Raw genomic sequence first — 19,580 nt, forward strand, 5'->3', positions numbered from 1 at the left:
AAATGAAAACTAATTGGTTGGTTGAGAGAAAAGATGGTTGAGAGAAAAGATGATTGATGAGAAAATAATCTCAGAATAAATAAAATTTTTCATGAAAAGAAAGATCATTGTTTGATTCGTAGAACTAAGCCTTGTTGGGCCCATCCGTTAAGACACCAACGTACGAATTTACATACCATAATATGACTCGTTGTCCCTCTGGCTCCGTGAAATTTATTTTTTTTCGGCCCGCAATGCTTTTTGGGTTCAAGACCCCTGGCTTGAATGAATCGTGTAGCAGAAAGAGGTTGTGAGCAATTAGATATTTTCAAATGTTTTATATTCCACGACCCGAATGCTGGGAATTTCGCACAGATGATGCACTTCTCGTTGATAGCATGAAGAATGACAATTACTTTCCTGGAAATTTTTGTGCATCACGGTATGACAAAAGGTTGTTCTGAGGACATCACAGAATTCAAAAATTCTTGGGAATCCACAAAAGTTCCTTTTATGCCTAACTTTTGTTACTGAAAATTTTAATAAAACGCGCATTATATACCAAAAAATAGTTTTCTTTTTTAATTAACAGAGCTCCGCATAGAAATCTCATTCTCTAAAATTTTAGTTTTTTTTAATTAATTAATTAAAAACAGTAGGCACCATTATAAAAACGAAACTAATGTTGAATGGGGGGAGAAAAAAAATAATTCTACATTCCAGTTTTTATCCTATAGAGATGAAACATTTTTTTTCAGCATGAATTACATTTAAGGAACTAAAATTGAATAAAGTGCATGTTGTTGTATGAATTTCTGAACAAAATACTCATAGGAAGGAAAATCCGTGTCAAAAGCACGATTTTTGTCTGAACGGATAATTTCCAGGTATGTTATCGTTTCCTCTTCTCTAGGCGGTCATCACTTCATCATCATCATTTCAAATAAACGATATTCACGAGCGTGAAGTCATAAACGTGAGCGGAATCACCTAATGTCAAGAAAGAAAGTTACAAAAAAAAAGAATATTTTTTCCTTAGCGTTGAAATATATTCATTCTCATTTAGGAGTTTAATTGCCCAACTCATGTATAGAAGGAAATAAATTAAAGAGCCTTTTTTTCATAATTTTTTTTTTCGTTTTAAATTTTCAGTAAAAAGAAATAAATTTATGCCCAGAAAAAGCTCAAAACGTGAGAAAAAGTTTGAGGTGAGAGAACATTTTGGGTGGTATTTATGAAAAAAGGAAGTTGTGGAAGATATACTTTTTCAAGTTGAGCTTGGCGATTAAAGTGATGTATTTGAGTTACTTTCATACGAGAAAAAAGAAAAACTAAATATTTTCCTATTAATGAGTCCATGGATGATGAGTTATCATTAATGACAGTTTCTAATATTAAAATCTTTCACAACTCATGGTTTGTTAGAAAAAAACTGACAGAAACATTTTTATTAAACGTTTTTGATTCGTAACGGTGAAGTCATCCGTACATCATGATGGCGGTATGCGACGATTATTCGTTTTTGGATAACAATTCGTTAATTAATTGGGGAAAAGTTATTAAGAGTTTTGTTGATACGGGGTATTTTGGAAAGGACCCTCTAACACTTTTAAATGACATGCTAGTTACAAACATGAACAAGCTCGTTTAACGGGCAAGAAATGGAATTACAAGAAAACCGGGTTGTGAAATTATTCATCATTTCAATTCATAGATGGAGCCACAGTCGATTTTATTTCACGACTTTATTTTAATCAATCAATCAATCAATTATTCGTGTGAGGGCATTTGAAGGCGAATCTTTTGAAGCGTGCAGGCCACTGCGTTGGTTTGAAAACGTGACACGAGTCACTTAAGTGATCTGTGGATGTACAGCTGGTCACTTAAGTGAACTGAAAAAGTGTCCCAGGTCCCTTATGTTATCTGTAAATGTTCCGCGGGTTGCTTGAGTAGTCTGGGAATGTAATTGCGGCTCAATTAAGTGGTCTGGGAATGTAATGTGCGGCTCACTTAAGTGCTCTGGATATGTCGTGGGTCACTCAAGAGGGTGGTGGGGTTTGAGAGCCACTTAACTTAACCCCTTATATCCCAAAACACTTATATGCCTTACCTTTTCCAAAAAAATCATGGAAATGATAACATGAATGAGATATGAAAGGAAAACTATTTGGGAAAAGTTTTATTAAATTAAAATGATTAATTATATTAATTAATTAATCATTACTGATTTTAAAAAAAATATAATATTTTTATTGAGTTAGTAACGTTTATAGCAGTCAGTTGAAAATTTAGGTGCAATAATCAAAACTAAAAGTTTCACTGCTTAATTAGAAATGAAAACAACTGTCCCATAAAAAAAGGCAATGCTAAATAATGGATTGAGGGGGCTGGGGTGCACGCAAATTTTAAAAACAACACATTTTCGCATTTTTCAATTTTCAAATAGCCTACTATGAAATTTTCTGCGTCTAACTGTGTCCAAGTTTTTGTTGTACCTGTAATAAAATATTTTAATATAAACTGCTGGAAGGCATTACACACGTTAATGTTTTTCACTTGTTTTTCTCAAAACCAAGTTTGTTGTCAGATAACGAACATTTTTTTCCAACGCCACGCATTCAAATGTCTTGAAACGTTGTGTCTGTCTCTGTGAGACAATGAGTGGTGTTCGAAAAAGTATTCCTTATCTAACAAAAAACTTAGTTTTGACAAAAAAAAATCAATTTTAGTGAAAAACATTTGCATGTATAATGCCTGCTGGCAATTTACATTAAAATATTTTAAAAATATATTACAGTTAGACACGGAAAACTCCACAGTAGGCCTATGTAAAAATTGAAAAATTGGAAAATGTGATTTGCAAAACTTTTACTTCATTGCACAGAAAAATGTCATAGCAATAAGCTGTGTCAATAACATGTTGATACAAGTACTATTTAGCGTACATTGTCTAGCAGAAGTACTAAAGATATGCTAATTTTACATTTAAAATTAGCAACATGTTTTTCTTTGCCAGGATATTCATGAAATAATAATTACTTTCTTAACTTTATACAATATCCACACTAAAACCACTTTCGTTTTGTCCAAAATGACTTTAGGAAAAAGAAAGTACCCCGAAGGCATGCAGTCGCCTGAAGGTTTTTTTTTTTGAAGGATATTATATCCGTTCAACGGGATATTCGTTTATCCGATTAAGCAGGGACGAATGTTTATCTACACTCAAAAAGAGGTGACAAAATGAAATTATCATCCGGACTAAAATAGTAACAAATCACCTTATTTAAATGAATCAGGATTCAGTGTCAGCCAAAGCAATAAAAAATAACAGTTGTCATTTAAGGAGACGAATCTAATTACGATAGTCTATCGAACAGCATGGTAATAATTTCCTTCACTATTTATCTCTCGATATTACTCGGTTTACTTATCAGTCACCCAACCTTTTAATCAATATGTTGAAAGAAAATAGAAAACATACTCATTGAATCCAACATTTTCAGGGGGAAAAAAATGACGTGTCTATCTTCAAGGGTCTTCCAAAAATAATTCCAAAGGCCAACATGAAAAAAGAAACAGAAACAAACCAACTAACTAAATGACACTACAGTAAAAATGAAAGCCCACTCACTTTTCTGAAAACAAAACAAAAAAAGCAACAAGAAAGTGCAATCCACCAAATTGCAACGAGCATCCGGGTTCCTTTCAATACTCTCGGTATTCATTAAGGCTTAATGCTTCAGAGAGGAGAGAGGAGAGAGAGAGAGACACATTAATTTGACGAGTGGGACTTTGTGTCTAGGTTCTTTTATTTTGGTATTTTTATACTCTTCACTAACCAAAAGCTAAACCGCATTTGCGATTAAGGACGGGTGATATCAAGAGAATGAAAAGGAAAACAAAACTAAAAATAGTGATTAAAAAGACAAAAATTTTCCGGTTTTTCTTTCAGGAAAGGAAACAAGAAATAACAAAAACAAGATTTATTTCACCACCAAAAATTTCTCTGCCTACCGCTTCCCAAAACAACACGTCTAAATTGACGCAGTTAAATTAATTTTTGCTTTTATTCTTCTCTTTTAAAGTCTTTTTTTTTTTGCGATACGATACGTACAATTGAATTGATTCGAATCACGAAATGACATCTTATTTTGTTCTCTTACATTTCGAAAATAAAAGAGAATGCGGAATTACCTGAGTATTTTTTGTGGCTATCATCTTTAGTTGTTTAATCATCAAAAAGAAATATTTCCTCCCTCCTATTCGAAGTTAATCCTAGAATCGGGATTAAGTGTTCTACTGAAAGCAATAAATATCCAAACGAACAATGGCCATTTAAGGTGGTGAATATAGTTCCAATACTACCAGTTCATTACTTCTGGACGCGGGACATTTGTATCTGTGCCATTTGGACGTGAATTGACACTGATTGGGGGAAATGATTAACATACAAGCCAATCGAGAAAAACGATTATATGAGTCAGACAACCATCTCATTTCATTAGAAGCATCGACCTTTGTGACTCGCATTTTGTTTTTTGCCGAACTTCAACATGTCTGAAGCAGTATTATCAAAGCGCAATTGACAGTCATCCTTTATCGATAAATGTGCTGCAAACAAAACATAGAAAGCAAGACTATGTTCCACAAGGCTACGAGCCAAAATGTATAAGCATTTGTTAGTAAATCAATAAATGATAGCCTAGCTGAGCTGTGAAAGGTGCGCTGCGGATAAAAGCGTCATTAATTTGGCCTATATGTAACAACGTGTAAACGCACCTATGCATTTCGATTGAGTTAGCAAAAAATCTAGGAGATTTTAGCGCAATTAATGCAATCAAATGCGAACAGACGTGCTCACGAGACGGCGTGCAAACAGCCAGAGTCCATGTGTCATGGGCGCAAATGTCTAGCACCCAAGCGTCCGGTTCCAAAATACTACAGTAATAATTTTCTCTTCACTACCTATCTCTTACTCATTTACTCATTTATTTCCCAACCTTCAAGTCAATATGTTGATATAAAATAAAAAAAACCGTACTCATTGAATTCAGCATTTTCAGTAAAAAAAGAGGACATTTCTATCTTCAAGGGCCTCCCTAAAATAATTCTAAAAGACAACATAAAGAAAGAAAACAAACTAGAAACCATCTAACTAAATGACACACACACTACAGTAAAAATGAAAGTCCACTCACTTTCTGAAAACATAAAACAAAGCAACAAGGAAGTGCAATCCACCAAATTGCAACTAGCATCAGGGTTCTTTTCAATACCCTCGGTATTCATTAAGGCTTAATGCTTCAGAGAGGAGAGAGAGAGACATTAATTTGACGAGTGGGACTTTGTGTCTAGGCTTTTTTAGGTTCTTTCATACTCTCTAGTAACCGAAAGCAAAACCGAAACCGCATTTGCGATTAAGGACGGGTGATATCAAGAGAATAAAGTGAGAACAAAACTAAAAATAGTGATTAAAAACACTTTTTTTAGGTCTTTCTTTGGAAAAATTAAATAAAAATATTTATCCCGCCATCAAAAATTTCTCCTCAAAAACAACGTCAATTTGACGCGGTAAAATTAATTATCTCAGAGGAAAAAAACCTTTTATTTTTACGTCATTTTTTTTGCCAAAAACGATACGCGCAATTGAATTAATTCGCATCACGAAAAAGTCGAAATGACATCTTATTCTGTTGTGTTTCATTTCGAAAATAAAAGAGAATGCGGAATTACCTGCGTTTTGTTTGTTGCCGTCATCTTTAGTCTAATTATCAAAAAGGGAGAAATATTCCCTCTCTCCCCTATTCTAAATTAATCCTAGAAAGTTTTTTCTAAATAATTTATTCTGTTTTTTCCACCGTTTGAAATTTTCCCATCTCGAAAAGAAACATTTTCTACTCAATTAATTGTAATTCGTTCTACTCTGCGTGTGTGTACTTGTATTGAGAAAAACTCATTTAACGTATACGCTGAACAAATAAATGAATATCTATATTCGTTCGGTGACTCCCCTTTTTCTTCAATCACCTAATTTTGATTAAGTCGTTTCGGAAACTGTTATTATTATTATTTTGAATTGTTTTTAGCAAATAAATTACAAAACACAGATGCCATATCGTGAAAGAGGATTCTAATCCCAATTAAGGTCAATTTATTGAATTTTTTTTACTTCCATTAATTAAAATTTCAATTACGAATAGCATTTCTGATGAAATTAGTCTCATCAGGAAATGCCTCATCGTTCGTTAAAATTTGTTCATCATGATAAGGAATTCGGTTGATAAGTAATAATAATTTCAAAATATCATAAATTCATATCATTTTTTTCTGATTAATTTATCAGTTATAATGCAAATGTCAAATTATTCTAAAAGGAAAATTGATATCAAATGAAGTATCTCACTAGTTTATCAGTGATTAGCAGCGTTTTGTTCTGGAAAAAAAACATTTAAATATAAATAACATTCTTATATTATTTCACACGGGGTAAAACTAATTTTAGCAAATGGAGTAGGCTAAACACAAAGTTATTTCGCTTCTATTGAGATTTGGTTAGCAGTTAAACTTTTAAGCAGCATAGAGGTTAGTATTGACCAGTGTTATCCGAAATCCTAACTTTCAAAAGTAATTTCAATACTCTTCAAAATGTAAAGGGGTATGTTTGTAAAACGAGGGGGGTATTTATTTTTTATCAGTGAGAAATTACTATTAAAAAAACATTACCTGAAATTTGAAGGAATATTTTCACTTCTAAACGAAATTTGGAAGCGGTAAAATTGAATTTTGGTGCGGGAATCACGCACTATGTAGGTGCGTATTGGCGAACTCTGGTATTGACATAACCTCTTCACTCCAGAGGTATACATATGTGTGCTTTATTTATAACTGTTTTATATGGTTTGAATGGTTGATATGAGAGAGATTCTTTTCGCAAGTAAGTCAAGACTTCACATAGGTATTTATGCAGTGTGTTTCTTTGAAGTGGCGATAAACTCAGAGGGGTTATATTAGACATGAATAGGAACAAAAACTGCCATAGAACATGGCATCGCAAACCACGTTTACTCAAAAAATCGTCAACGAATAAGGCAAATACCAGGAATTTTTTAGAATTTCCTGGTATTTGCCTTATCCATTGATGATTTTTTGGATATCATTAGGCAAAGTAGTTCGCGATACCATGTTCTATTGCAACTTTTGTTCCTCTTGATGCCTAACACAATCGACGCTCGATATAATGGGCATCGCTTCTTCCCGTCGAAAACGGGCGTTATATTCGGAGGGTCGTTATATCGAAAGTAAAACTTATAATGATCGCTGTAACGTGTTGTTGTTATGACGAGTGTTGATTGTTCGTCCTCACTCCTCGAGTTTGCCGCCACTTCGAGGCAACAATCCTGTAATATGTATGTAACTGAAATGTTCCTAACAAACATATCAACCCAGATTAATGGATTTTATTTTTCTATTCAACACACATTTTGATAAACAATGAGTACAAATCAATCAAAAACAATTTAATAGTCAGAGATGGTATTTTTTGCGGAATTCGGAGAAATTTACGAATATTCGGAAAGAAAAGTGATTTTTCCCGTAGCAAACACAAATCACTTTTCTTTCCAAATACTGTATTCGTTTCGGCATAACATCCAGAAAATTCAATTTCTCAGTATAATTTAATGGAAGTTTTTCGCTCAGATGGCGTAGAGGCTATGAACATGTATATTAGTGACTTCCTTTTCACCTCTAGGAAAAATTGGAGTAAACCACACATGCTAGACCAAAGGTGTACAATCATTAAGAGAGTGCGAGCCCCTTCATCGATTTTAAAATGTGTCGAGGATCACTTTTTAAGTGATCTGTAACCGCATCGCAGACTATTTAAGTGATCTGGAAGCACCGCAGACTATTTAAGTGATCTGGAAGCATCGCAGACTATTTAAGTGATCTGGAAGCACCACAGACTATTTAAGTGATCTGGAAGCACCGCAGGTTACTTAAGTGATATGTATATGTGCAGCGGGCCGCTTGAGTCATATGGAATCATGTCGCAGGTCACTCAAGTGATCTTTGAATATGACCCGGGTCAATTAAGTGATCCACGGACCGCTTGAGTTGTCTGCAATAGTTTCGTAAGCTACTCAAGGGTTCTGTAAATATGCTAATGCCACGGGCCACTTAACTGCTCTGGAATTGTGCCGTGGTGATGTGTAGGTATGCCGCGGGTCACTTAAGTGATTTTTAAATGTGCCTCGGACCGCTTGAGTAATCTGGAATAGGACCGTAGGTCACACAAATGTTCAGTAAATATGCCACGGGTTACTTACGGGATCTGTAGCGCGGGTAACGTAAGTGCTGTAGAACTGTGCCGCTGGTCGCTTAAGTGATATTTAAGACCCTTATTATCATGATTTTCAGTTATAATATTTTCCTATTAATTATAAAAAAAAAATTCTGTGCCTATTTTCAACATTTTGAGCCTTTATAGAGCCTAAACTTCCCGTCTCGAATGATAACTAAATCATTGCAGATAAATCATTTGCTACGATTTATCTACAATGATTTATCTGCAAGTATATATAGTAGATATAGTATATATATAAGATATAGTATAGTATTATCTACTATCTAGTAAGCGAGCTATAAATACTCGCTTTAAGTATTTATATCGAGATTTCATTTCCAGCATCAACAAATTCATACCTATTACATATAGACGGTTCGACAATAAACAATGATATCTCGGCAATTCAGTCACGACCGACTGGCATTAGAAAAATCCATACATTTTTTCCCCCTGGCAAAAGTTATACGTGGACTTGACTTACTCTCGAAACATGTACATATATGGACTTGAACATTTATTTCTTCAGAATTTGAAGTATATTTGTTGTTCTTCTCGAAAAGTAAAAAAAAAAAATGGGGAATATCTCTACGAATAATAAGGAAAAAGAGGAAAAAGAGCGATTTCTTCCCGATCCGTCTTCTAGACGATATACATTTTGACAGATTTACAGACTCAGCTCTTTTCTTTTCTGAATCAGAAGGAAGGAATGTTCGGAACGGAATCAGATTCGAATGGGTACCGAAAATACTATACACAATATATAAATTGAACTGGATTTCGAAACTTAGAAGCACAATAGAAATAGAAGAACTGCGTAAATATATATATAGGGGGGAGGAAAAAATGGATATATACGGGAAAAAGTAATGTTTCTATTTTTCCAAGAACTTCTTATTATTTTTTATACATCTTTTTACATGAAATTAGACCGAGTGAAAATCATCGATCGATGCTTATTGATCTATATACACAGGGTATGGGGGCCATTCGAGTATTACGTCAGCGTCGATGCGGGGAGTGGAGTTCCGATTTGTTGACTTTTGATGACAAGGGGGAAGGTGGTTGGATGATGCTTACGTCATCAACCACCCTTTATGAATATATGGAATATTTTTAATGCCATCTTACTCGGTGCGCCAAAAACGAGAAAAGCCTTTAGATAGTTTGTAGGCACTTGAAGTAACATCCCTCCCCGTTGATAAGTGCCCTACAGAGCCACTTTAGTGATCTCTAAATGTTTCGTGGATCCAAGTGATCTGGAAATGTGTCCGGGCCACTTAAGTGCTCTGGAACTGTGCCACGCATCGCTCAAGTAATCCGTAATTATATGCCTCGGATCACTTAAATAATCTGAGAATGTGCAGCGGGTAACTTGAGTGATGTAGAACCGCACTGAGGGCCGCTTAAGTGCTCTAAAACTATGTCACATGTCATTCAAAGGATCTCTAAATGTGTCACGGATCGCTTAAGTGTTCTGGAACTAGATCCCAGGTTGGTTAAGTGATCTGAAAATGGGCCACGGGCTGCTCAAATGCTCTGGAATTGTACCACGGGTCACTTAATCTGTAAATGTGCCGCTTCGTTCATTTTTACAAAATTAGGTTTGAGGAAGGCAGGCCGCATTAGATATATAAATAAATATGGCCAACTTTGGTCCGCAGGCCAAGGACCTTTATACGATTTACCATGTATGGCTTAGAAGGTGGGTCACGATTAATTCATTAAAGATAAATTTTGAGTTCATAACATTCAAATAGCATTGAAATTAACAGGAATCGATTATAGTAACAGATATAGGTATTTTCTTCCGAAATTTCAATTCAAAAAAAAAATTTTTTTCACTAAAAAAGTGATTTTTGATCGTTGGGGGGGGGGATGCCCCCTCAATATTACTGATCCCAACTATATGCGTTAGGATTGAGAGACGCAGAGCCTGATGGCGCAATTTTGCTGAGGGGGGAGGGGTCAAAAATAGTTTAAAATTTGCTGACTTAATACTTGAACGGCCCTTATCCTGTACGGTCCTTAAGTCCTAGTACGGTCTTTATCTCATCAATCGTTCGTCGTAGAGGAATGTTTGCAGTTTAAAAGGAGCTCAAAAAATGTGTTCAAAAATCACCCTGTACCAGTTTCAAGAGTGGAAATACAGTGTGTCACAAAATAGAAAATATAAATTTTTACTCAATCCCCCCCCCCACGCCCCATTCCTCTAACTTCCAATGGTGATGCCCGGTCTCTTCTGAGAAAAAAAAATACGCTTTTCTAAGTACAATATTCGCTGAGATATTTAACTTCAAAGATCTGAGAAAATTTAAAAAAGAACACTTGAATTCAATATTGCACTCAGAAACGGGGATTTTTTTGGGCTCAGAAGAGACAGGGCAACAACTTTTTATTTTCTTATCATTATTTAAGATAGTGGTTTCGACAGCAGACATCCTGATCAATAGACTATTCATATTCATAATTTCTAGTAACGATAGTAATTTTTATAATCACAGTATATTACCTTTTTGATCACAAAAATTGCTCATGAACTTTTCTTTAAGAAGTTTTTTCCCACTACCCCATGGAACAAGTTGCCTGTTGATGACCTCTCATTTTTTAGTACATTCTTATTCTGTTACTGAGACGAAACTTTTTGTAAAGTGGATGCCAAATTATTACCTCGTAATTACAATCGACTGGACTGAGTCACTGCATTAAAACTCAATTTTGAGGTAAGTTATTAAGAGCTCTAAGAATTTTCAGATTACGAAATCCACGCGAGTGAAGCCACGAATAACAGCCAGTCTGTAAATAAAATCGTGAGATTTTAAGGATTTTCAGATGCACCTATCTTGATGAATTGGTAGAAAATTTGAATTAGTGATTTTGCTGCCTGCGTGTTGCACAGATTTTGCAGTCTTTTTCTCATTCTAGTTCAATTTTCTTGAACACTCATTATTCAAATATGTCACCTCTCCACACCTGTTTGTTACGTCTACCTCTAAGTTACTTATTTGATCCTTCACATTCTTTCACACACTCTCTAGTTCAATCTTTTGGTCACTTACTGACCTACCTCACTCTATATAGAACATTATTTTCATCACTCACGTGATCTAGGTCCTAGAGTGTGTGCAAGCATATGAGTGAACAAAAAAATGATTTGGCGAGGGACGAAAACAGCGACGTAGAGGGTGTGAAAGCATGTAAGTGACAAAAAGTGTGACGCACAGACAGGGATGTTTATGGTGTGGAGGGATAAGCGGGCTACTAATTTAGAGGAATGGGTAATTAAAAACTATAGAATAGAATTTGTGAAGGGCGGGAAAATTTATTTTACCAACAAGTCACAGAAACATTATTCCGCCTCCTGAGGGGGAGGGGGGTCCCGGGTGTTGCCTTAACCCCGGAATCCTAAATTATGCGGTCCTTGTCAATTGCTCGAACTTCCACTTGGAAAAATGAGGCATTTGCTAGAGTGGCACCTGCTATTTATCACAGCACGCGGTCCCAATATCTGGATTGCCCCTACTCTCGGGGCCCCCGTGCCGTGCCTTGTAGGCTCCCATGCTTCAAGACAGCTCTGAGGTAATTTATTAAATAATCAAGAAATATATTTCTTCTTCATTCCGAAGCCACTGAAATACATAGATGAAACAACACTCGATTCCTGATAATAATTAAACACACTCCGATGAAAAAGCACCGTTATAAAAGTGCATACGTATTAAAAGCAGTCCTGTTTCGGTTGCAGAAAGCAATTGTTGTTCATTGTTGGTGCAGTGATGCGATCTGAAGTATGTGTACATATATATACTGCCTACCTCAATACTTTCCCAAAGAATGGCCCAATGAGCGAGGGACGAAAACAGTGACATAGAGGGTTTGAAAGCATGTGAGCGACCAACAAAAGTGTGACGTAGGGACAGAGGGATGTTTATGGTGTGGAGGGAATGCATATTTCCTATTTGTCATTGCATATTCATTTACAATAAAATATCCCCACGTATCCATATGCAAATAACTTCTATATATTCCCTATATACCAATTTAATTTCTAGTTTGTCGTATCTGTTCAGTAACGAAATACCAGAAACAAAAGAATTTCCGCACAACTTGTAAAACATTTAAACACTTTTGACATATCTTTAAGAATAACTCTTAATATTTCAAAAACACACTATTACAAACATATCTATTAATTCACCAAATCCTTCCTGCGTGGGGAAAAAATCGATATTATGAAAATATTATAAAGAATATTTATTTGAAAAAAAAAATCGGTAAAAAAAGCGATTGAGTTTAAATAAAGCTTCAAGAATATGCAATTATTTAATTTTACGCATTTATATGCATTAATAATATAAAGAAACAAAGTATGTATATCTCCGCATCTATTTATAACAAATGGTTTCTTCCTAGTGGAGATACGTATAATATGAATAATAAATATGATACACCTCACACGGAACAGGAAAATACATCTACGTGATCATTTCTATGTTTTCCTTCCCCCATCAAAACAAGTTAACATCAATGTTTGCGAAAAGCGTCAAATATATGTGACAAATGAGAATAAATCGGACACGCGAAACCGGAATTTTATAATTCCCAAAAGAAATGCGATACGTTTACTGTCATTTTCGGTTTCTTTACGTCGAATAAAACAATAAGAAACAAAAAAATGTTTCTATTTTTGATAATTTCATTTCTGTCTTTCAAAATCAAAATTGATGTCTCCCATAAATAAATCAGACGCTTATATATATATATATATAATACGGAATATGAGAAGATAAGAGCTTTAAATTTTTCCGTCACATACATTTCTCATTTCCCGATGTTACAAAAAAAAAAAAAAACCACGAAAAGTAACATCGGAAACAATTTTTTTAAACTTTTATCTGAAAAAAAGGTGTCGGTTATCATTTTTGGATTCCGCTATTCGTTGAATTGATGTTCGTGCCGTCTGTGCTCATCGGAGAAGAAAATTTGATACTGCAATATATTCTATGTTTTTGTTATTACTATTATTCTCTTACATAAAACAGGGGGAAAAAAATTGTGAAAAATTGATTACAGTACATGAATGTCAAAATATATGAATTTTAGAGTGGGGGGAGGAAATAAAAAAGATTGATGCGTTTGAAACTGATTAGATTACTAATATCATTGAGTTTTTTGGTGACCAATGGTAGAAAGTGGGATCGGTAATTTAGTGTATTACTTTATACGGTTGTGCAACCTCCAGCGCACTGGCCTTTCCTTCCCACTTTTTGACGGGTCAAAGAGAAACCTTTCTATATTATTACTGAGAAGCCCAGACATCTTGTAAATCTGATCTCTCGTAGAGCACATTTTCTCATCCTCTCTGAAGAAAGCCTACTTCATTAAAAACAAATATGGCTATTCAAAGGAGGTTTAGGGATTTCTGCTCTGCTCATCAAAGGGTTAAAAAGAATGTTTTTTTTTTAAGCTGTGGTAGTCGAGTGGTCTTTCTGTGGTTCCCGACTTCGTGGCACGAATGCGTGACAATCTCCCCGATGTAAAATCCACTAGAATGGCACAAATATTGCACCATTACACTTCGTATCGGGATATTTCAACGCGTTTATATTCCCCTCAATAATCACGCTAATGAATTCCATTCCTATTGCCGATCAGTTTGCGAAATTCACTATCAAAAAAATTTCGAAATCAATCACGGACATTATGTTAATTTCGGAAATCTTCGTGTGAAAAACCAGGTATGCTTCCACAGACGTACATTCCTTAGATGTAAAAAAAAAATGAACCAAATCCAAAACATGTTTAATATTATACTCAAACGTAGAAAAAAAATCATTTCATCTGAACAATAAATCAAGCATATTCCATAAGATTCGCCGCATTCCATTTCCAGAGAGCTTTTCACCAACAAACACATTCATCATTTACAAACATCTCGGCTACTATTTATCTCAATGAAAAGGATATATAATTCATAAATATGCAGTGAACAAATACTCCTTTTTATCTCAGATCGAATAATCTTAACAAAAATGAAGAAAAGCCAACCATTATCCAATCCATAAAGTTCCAACATAATACCAACAAATATTAATTCAAGCAAGAAAGAAATCATAAAAGAACCAGTTTCTTAACCCCCCCCCTCCCCTTACTCTTCCCCCTCATTGAGCAAATAATAATATTATTACTGATAATAACAAGGAATCATCAATTCTGAGGGAATTAAGCGATGATGGTTCTCCGGTTAATTCGGTGAGCACAAAAGGAAAACACGCCAAGGAGATTTCCACGGAGCTCGGCTCTCCTTTTTTTCCCCTCATTGAGTGCGTGTCTTTAAAAGGGGGAGCCCCTCGCGCTCAATCTACCCGGTCTTCGATTTGCCATGAATGGGATGAGGGAACCCATTGGATATATGCAAATCTTTTCTTTTATCTTCATTCAAGTACGAAAAGAGAGGAGTGTGTATGGAAGAAAAAAAAAATTCAATGTCTTGGCTGACTCGTAAAATGTGTCTTTTGTGTGTGTGTGAGGGGAAGTTCGATATTGATATTGCGCGAAGAGCCTGTTGGTTATGTAAATGTTGCAAGTTCACTGATTGTGTGTTTCCTTTATCGTCGATGGATTTCTTTTCTATGATTTTGGAGCAAATCTTCTGAAAAATTTTGTATTCTAGTACCGGTTGGTTTTATTGTTGTTAAGCTGTTTTAGTAGATGAATTACAATGAGATAATTCTTTGTTCTTTAAGAATATTTCATATGGGTTTTAATAACAAACTGCTTTGTTCGTAAAATTGTCTCTTGACAATTCTTTTTCATCGTCATCATTTTACGACCGCTTTTGGTCAAAGTCATCTTTCACTTCGTGGCATTTTATCTGACCATTGCGATGCATCTCGCATTTTTAAATTCATTAAAGCCATTGGTTTTTATAACAAATTACAGTTTTTACAATTCATGTCATTGTTTTACATTTCCACGTTGCTTTTTATCATGCATAGTTTTTATGTTTCTGACAGGATCGATTGTTATGGCGCAGTTTGACCAAATTGGTTCTTGCGCCAATAAATTTGAAATCCAATCCAATCCAACAATTCTTTTTAAAATACAAATATAACGCCACAACAGGCAAAATGCCCTATGAGGTGGCTGATAACAACTTGTTACTTTTAATCTGTATACAGGGTGTCCTGTAAGTGATAATGCGGCCTTTATCTCGTCAACCGTTCGTCATGGAAGTATGACTATAAGTTTAGAAATGCTCAAAATGCGTTGAAAAAAATACCCTGTACCAGTTTTGAGAGCGGGAATACAGTGTGTGTCACAAAATTGGAGAAAAAAATTTAAAATTTTTATACCATCCTCTTGTCCTCTAACGTCCAATTAGAAAATTGTTGCCCTGTCTTTCCCGTGTGATATTCACTGAGATATTTCAATTCAAATAAAGAGTAACGTTATGAAAGAACAGCAAAAACTGACGGACGACACGCTCCTTTCCTCTCACTTACGCTGTCCTTTCCCCAACTTTTTTCCGATATTTGTATTCGAATTTCTCAGCGAATACGGCACTTGATTGCATAGGATCTCTTTTGTTGGACACAGAAAAGACTCGGCAACAACTTTTTAATTGAAGTTAGAAGACAAGGGGACCGTTTAAAAATTTAGATTTTGTTTCTATTTTGCGACGCACTGTGTTTTTACTCTTAAAACTGGTTCCGGGTAATTTTTGAACGCATTTTTTTAGCTTTAAATTAGAAGCTTAAAGCTTTAATTACCATTTTTTAGAATTTTTTAAATTAGAACTATACCTCTATGACGGACGGTTGATGATATGAAGGCCGCATTAGCACTTACAGGACACTCTGTATTTATATGTCTATGCATAATTGGTTTCCCGAATGCATGTCTGCGTGTATATCCTATATCCCTTTCAATTCTGCTGCCACAAATCTGTGGGATGCTTTTGCTCACTGTGATTTTTCTCTTTTGACTTCAAGGAGTTAAGACCCTGACTTGAACGATCGCGTAAGTTCTGAGTTGGTAGAAATATGGCGGATATGAACTTTGTGTGCTCTCATCAGAGGGCAGCACTTAAGTTGAACTTTCAGGGGAGGGGGGGGGTTCAGTAAGATGGCTTACGGGGGAGTGGGGAGAAAACGCTTCTCTCTCTCTCTCCGTGAAAAATGTCATTTATTACATAAAATTTAGTAATAAAATTTTATTAAAAAAAATTATATCTGAAGATGTATGGTACCGGGTGTTTCACGAAGGACACCTAATTTTGAAAAAAGAAATAACTCGGAAACGGTGATGAATTAGAAGCATGAAACCAATGGTATGTTTATTAAAAACACCGTAAGAATCTGATACCGAAACCTCAAAATTTTAGTTACAAATCAGACATGTACATGCCTTTACAATGGTTCGTCACTTCTTTTATGCTAACAGTATTATGTATAATATGTATATGTATATATATGCATTCATTTATTCTTAAAACATCGTAAACAGTTTGTCCATTTGAATGATCATAACTCCCCCGTAGAGTCTGGGACCCCTCAAGGATCGCTCCTGTCCCCGTTACTTTTCTTAATTTACGTCAATGGCCTCCCAGAATCTCTCAACTGCACCACTAGATTATTTGCTGATGACTGTGTAATTTAACGTATCATTCACCATCAATCTGATCAAGAACTTCTCCAACGTAACCTGGCTTCCATCGCGGACTGGTGTTCTTTATGGCAAATACGAATCAATATCTCAAAAACGGTTCACTTGAAAGTTACCCGTAAATTACTTCCTCTTGAATACCTCGTTCTCCATCAATAATTTCACGCTATCCCAAGTTTCTCAAATCAAATACCTTTGTGTCATAATCTCAGCCGACCTATGTTGGAACAAACATGTTGACTACATTTACCAGACTGTCTAAACAAACTTTAATTCTGCAGCAGCAACCTTAAACACTTCACTCGGGATATCAGATTACTATGTTACCAAACTTATATCTTCCCCGTTCTTTTCTACGCCGCTGAAATCTGGGACCCCTACACCTCCAGTAATGTAGACAAACTCGAATTAATGCAAAATAAATCCACCCAATTTGCTCACGACTGCTGGTCATCTTTCTTGTCCGAACTTAAAAACGAACTTCATCTCCTCCCTCCCTCTACTCTTCGTCTCATTTCTCGATTAACATTGTTGTATAAAATTTTTCACGGTCAATACAACAGATACCTCTGGTATCTTTACCAAACCATCCTACATCTCTCGAACACTCGACCCCATTCCCTTAAAATAAAACCTATTTTTGCTACCACTGACTGCTTAAATACAGCGTCTTTCCTCATACCATTGGTGAATGGAACAAACACCCAAGCTATATATTGTCAAATCCCCCACTATCACTAGTTTTTTGTCCAATATCAAACAATATCCTTGTCATTTTCAATCGCATCCTGGTGTATGGGCCCCAGGGCCAACAATATTGTATAATTAAGTAAATAAATAATGGTTTGCCACTTTTTCAATCCTCTCAGTAATTGAAGGAAACTCGGGCAACGCCGGGTGTTTTTGCTAGCAATAAGTAAATAAATGAAATGAAATTGGAGCTGCGTAACATTACCTTTAAGTAAAACAACACATCAGCGCAAAAATTTAATAAATTAAAGTGGAGTTTTTAATTAGCTGAAATGGTTTACTAACGATGAAGCATGCAGTTTGTACTTTGGTTTTAATGCCATATACAGATAATACTTTGCTTAGCGAAAATGCGAAAATCTCGTTTTAACGAACACTTTTCTAATCCCCTAAATAAGTTTATATAGGAATGCTGGGTAACCTGGAAGCCGCTTTCTTTTAATTAATTAATTTAGGATTAATGAAGTGATTCCTCCGGTCTCTTGGCGTTCGTTGTAACGGGATTCGACTGTATATATGTATATAATTTTTTCTAAGAATTTAATTTATTTTGGAAATTAAATGGTACAAGTGAATGCCATAGTATACTTAAAAATTTGTTTACTAAGGAATTTAATTTTTATGACCATGGATAGAATTTTTTTCTAAAAAAAACAAAAAAAAAACTTGAATTTATTCAGTTATCTCTCCTGCCACCGTGCTGTCACGTGGGTGTCGTGCTGAACTCTAATTGTGGGGACCCAGGTTCGAACCCCCCGTTAGTGGTACAGTTGTGGTCAACTAAAGTTATTTTTCTGCAGTTTTTTCCAACTTCGAGATGCGGATACAAGCCAGTCTTCCATTTGAAACAGTCTCTCCGGTAGTCCCAAAGTCTCCCCGCTGTGGTGGTCGAGTGGCCATACTTACGGACTCGAACCCCCACCGTCACCACAGTGGTGGTCGGCTGAAGTTGGTTTCCTGTGGCTCCAAACACGAACCGATCTCCTCGTTAAAAAGTCTCTTACAGAGAGCAGAAGGCCTACAACGGTAAAAAATCTTTAATCACTCATAGTTAGAAAAATTGATGGCAGACAAACTTCACGTTAGATTCTCAACACGTACACACACATTCCAGCGTGTACCAATTCATTAGAAATTCCGCAGAAGAATACGAAAGAGGTGCATGCGTGATTTAGTAGTAGTAGTTTCTCCGATACTTACATAACGTGGAAATTCAGGCACTCGCGAATTTCTCTTCAAAATGTGGAAGACAGATAGCTGAGCACTAATAGAACACGAAACAGTCACATCAACATAAGTACGTTACGTCCAACTAAGATTCCGGCATACACCAATTATAGTTATATATTGCGCAGAAGAATGTGCACGAGGTGGATGTACGGTTAGTAGTACCAAAGGGTTTTAGCAACTGGCTGTTGCGAAGATATATTTTGGAAAGAGAGAAAATTCAACTGCCCCTGCGGGGAATCGAACCCACGGCCTTTCACTTTCCGGGTGAACGTCCTAGACCACTAGACCACAGAGTCACCGAATCTCTCAATCTTTCCCTGGAGCTCGTGTGCACTGAAAGGGACCGTACATGGACGTCCGGACCAGACTCAGACCAAGCTCACAACTGCTGACGCTGCCACCAGATGGGGACATATACAAGGATGACGTCTCTGTCACTCTCCGTTACCATACGAAGGTTTCTGGTGGCCTTCTTCTGAAGTCACCAGACTAGTTCACGTCTGTGAACATTTTCGTGAGTATTGGGATAACGGTATTGATTTGCAGTACTTCCGTTATATAACACATAGGTATGGGGCACTAAATTCCCATTTTGATTAATATAACAGAG

At 35.8% G+C, this 19,580-nt stretch overlaps 1 protein-coding gene and 1 non-coding gene across 2 annotated transcripts in view; one reads left to right on the plus strand and one right to left on the minus strand.

Moving 5' to 3' along the window:
• The window catches only part of LOC149081268 (cell adhesion molecule Dscam1-like), a 265,918-nt gene that overhangs the window by 88,338 nt on the left and 158,000 nt on the right, over positions 1–19,580 (plus strand). The gene's annotated exons all lie outside the window — the stretch shown is intronic.
• On the minus strand, positions 19,193–19,266 carry TRNAS-GGA (transfer RNA serine (anticodon GGA)). Its single transcript has one exon. It is a non-coding gene; the product is annotated as a tRNA-Ser (tRNA).

This window comes from Pholcus phalangioides, unplaced genomic scaffold (assembly GCF_987345545.1).
Source record: "Pholcus phalangioides strain wild (caught in Gottingen) unplaced genomic scaffold, Ppha-v1.0 ptg000010l_1, whole genome shotgun sequence".
NCBI lineage: Eukaryota > Metazoa > Arthropoda > Arachnida > Araneae > Pholcidae > Pholcus > Pholcus phalangioides.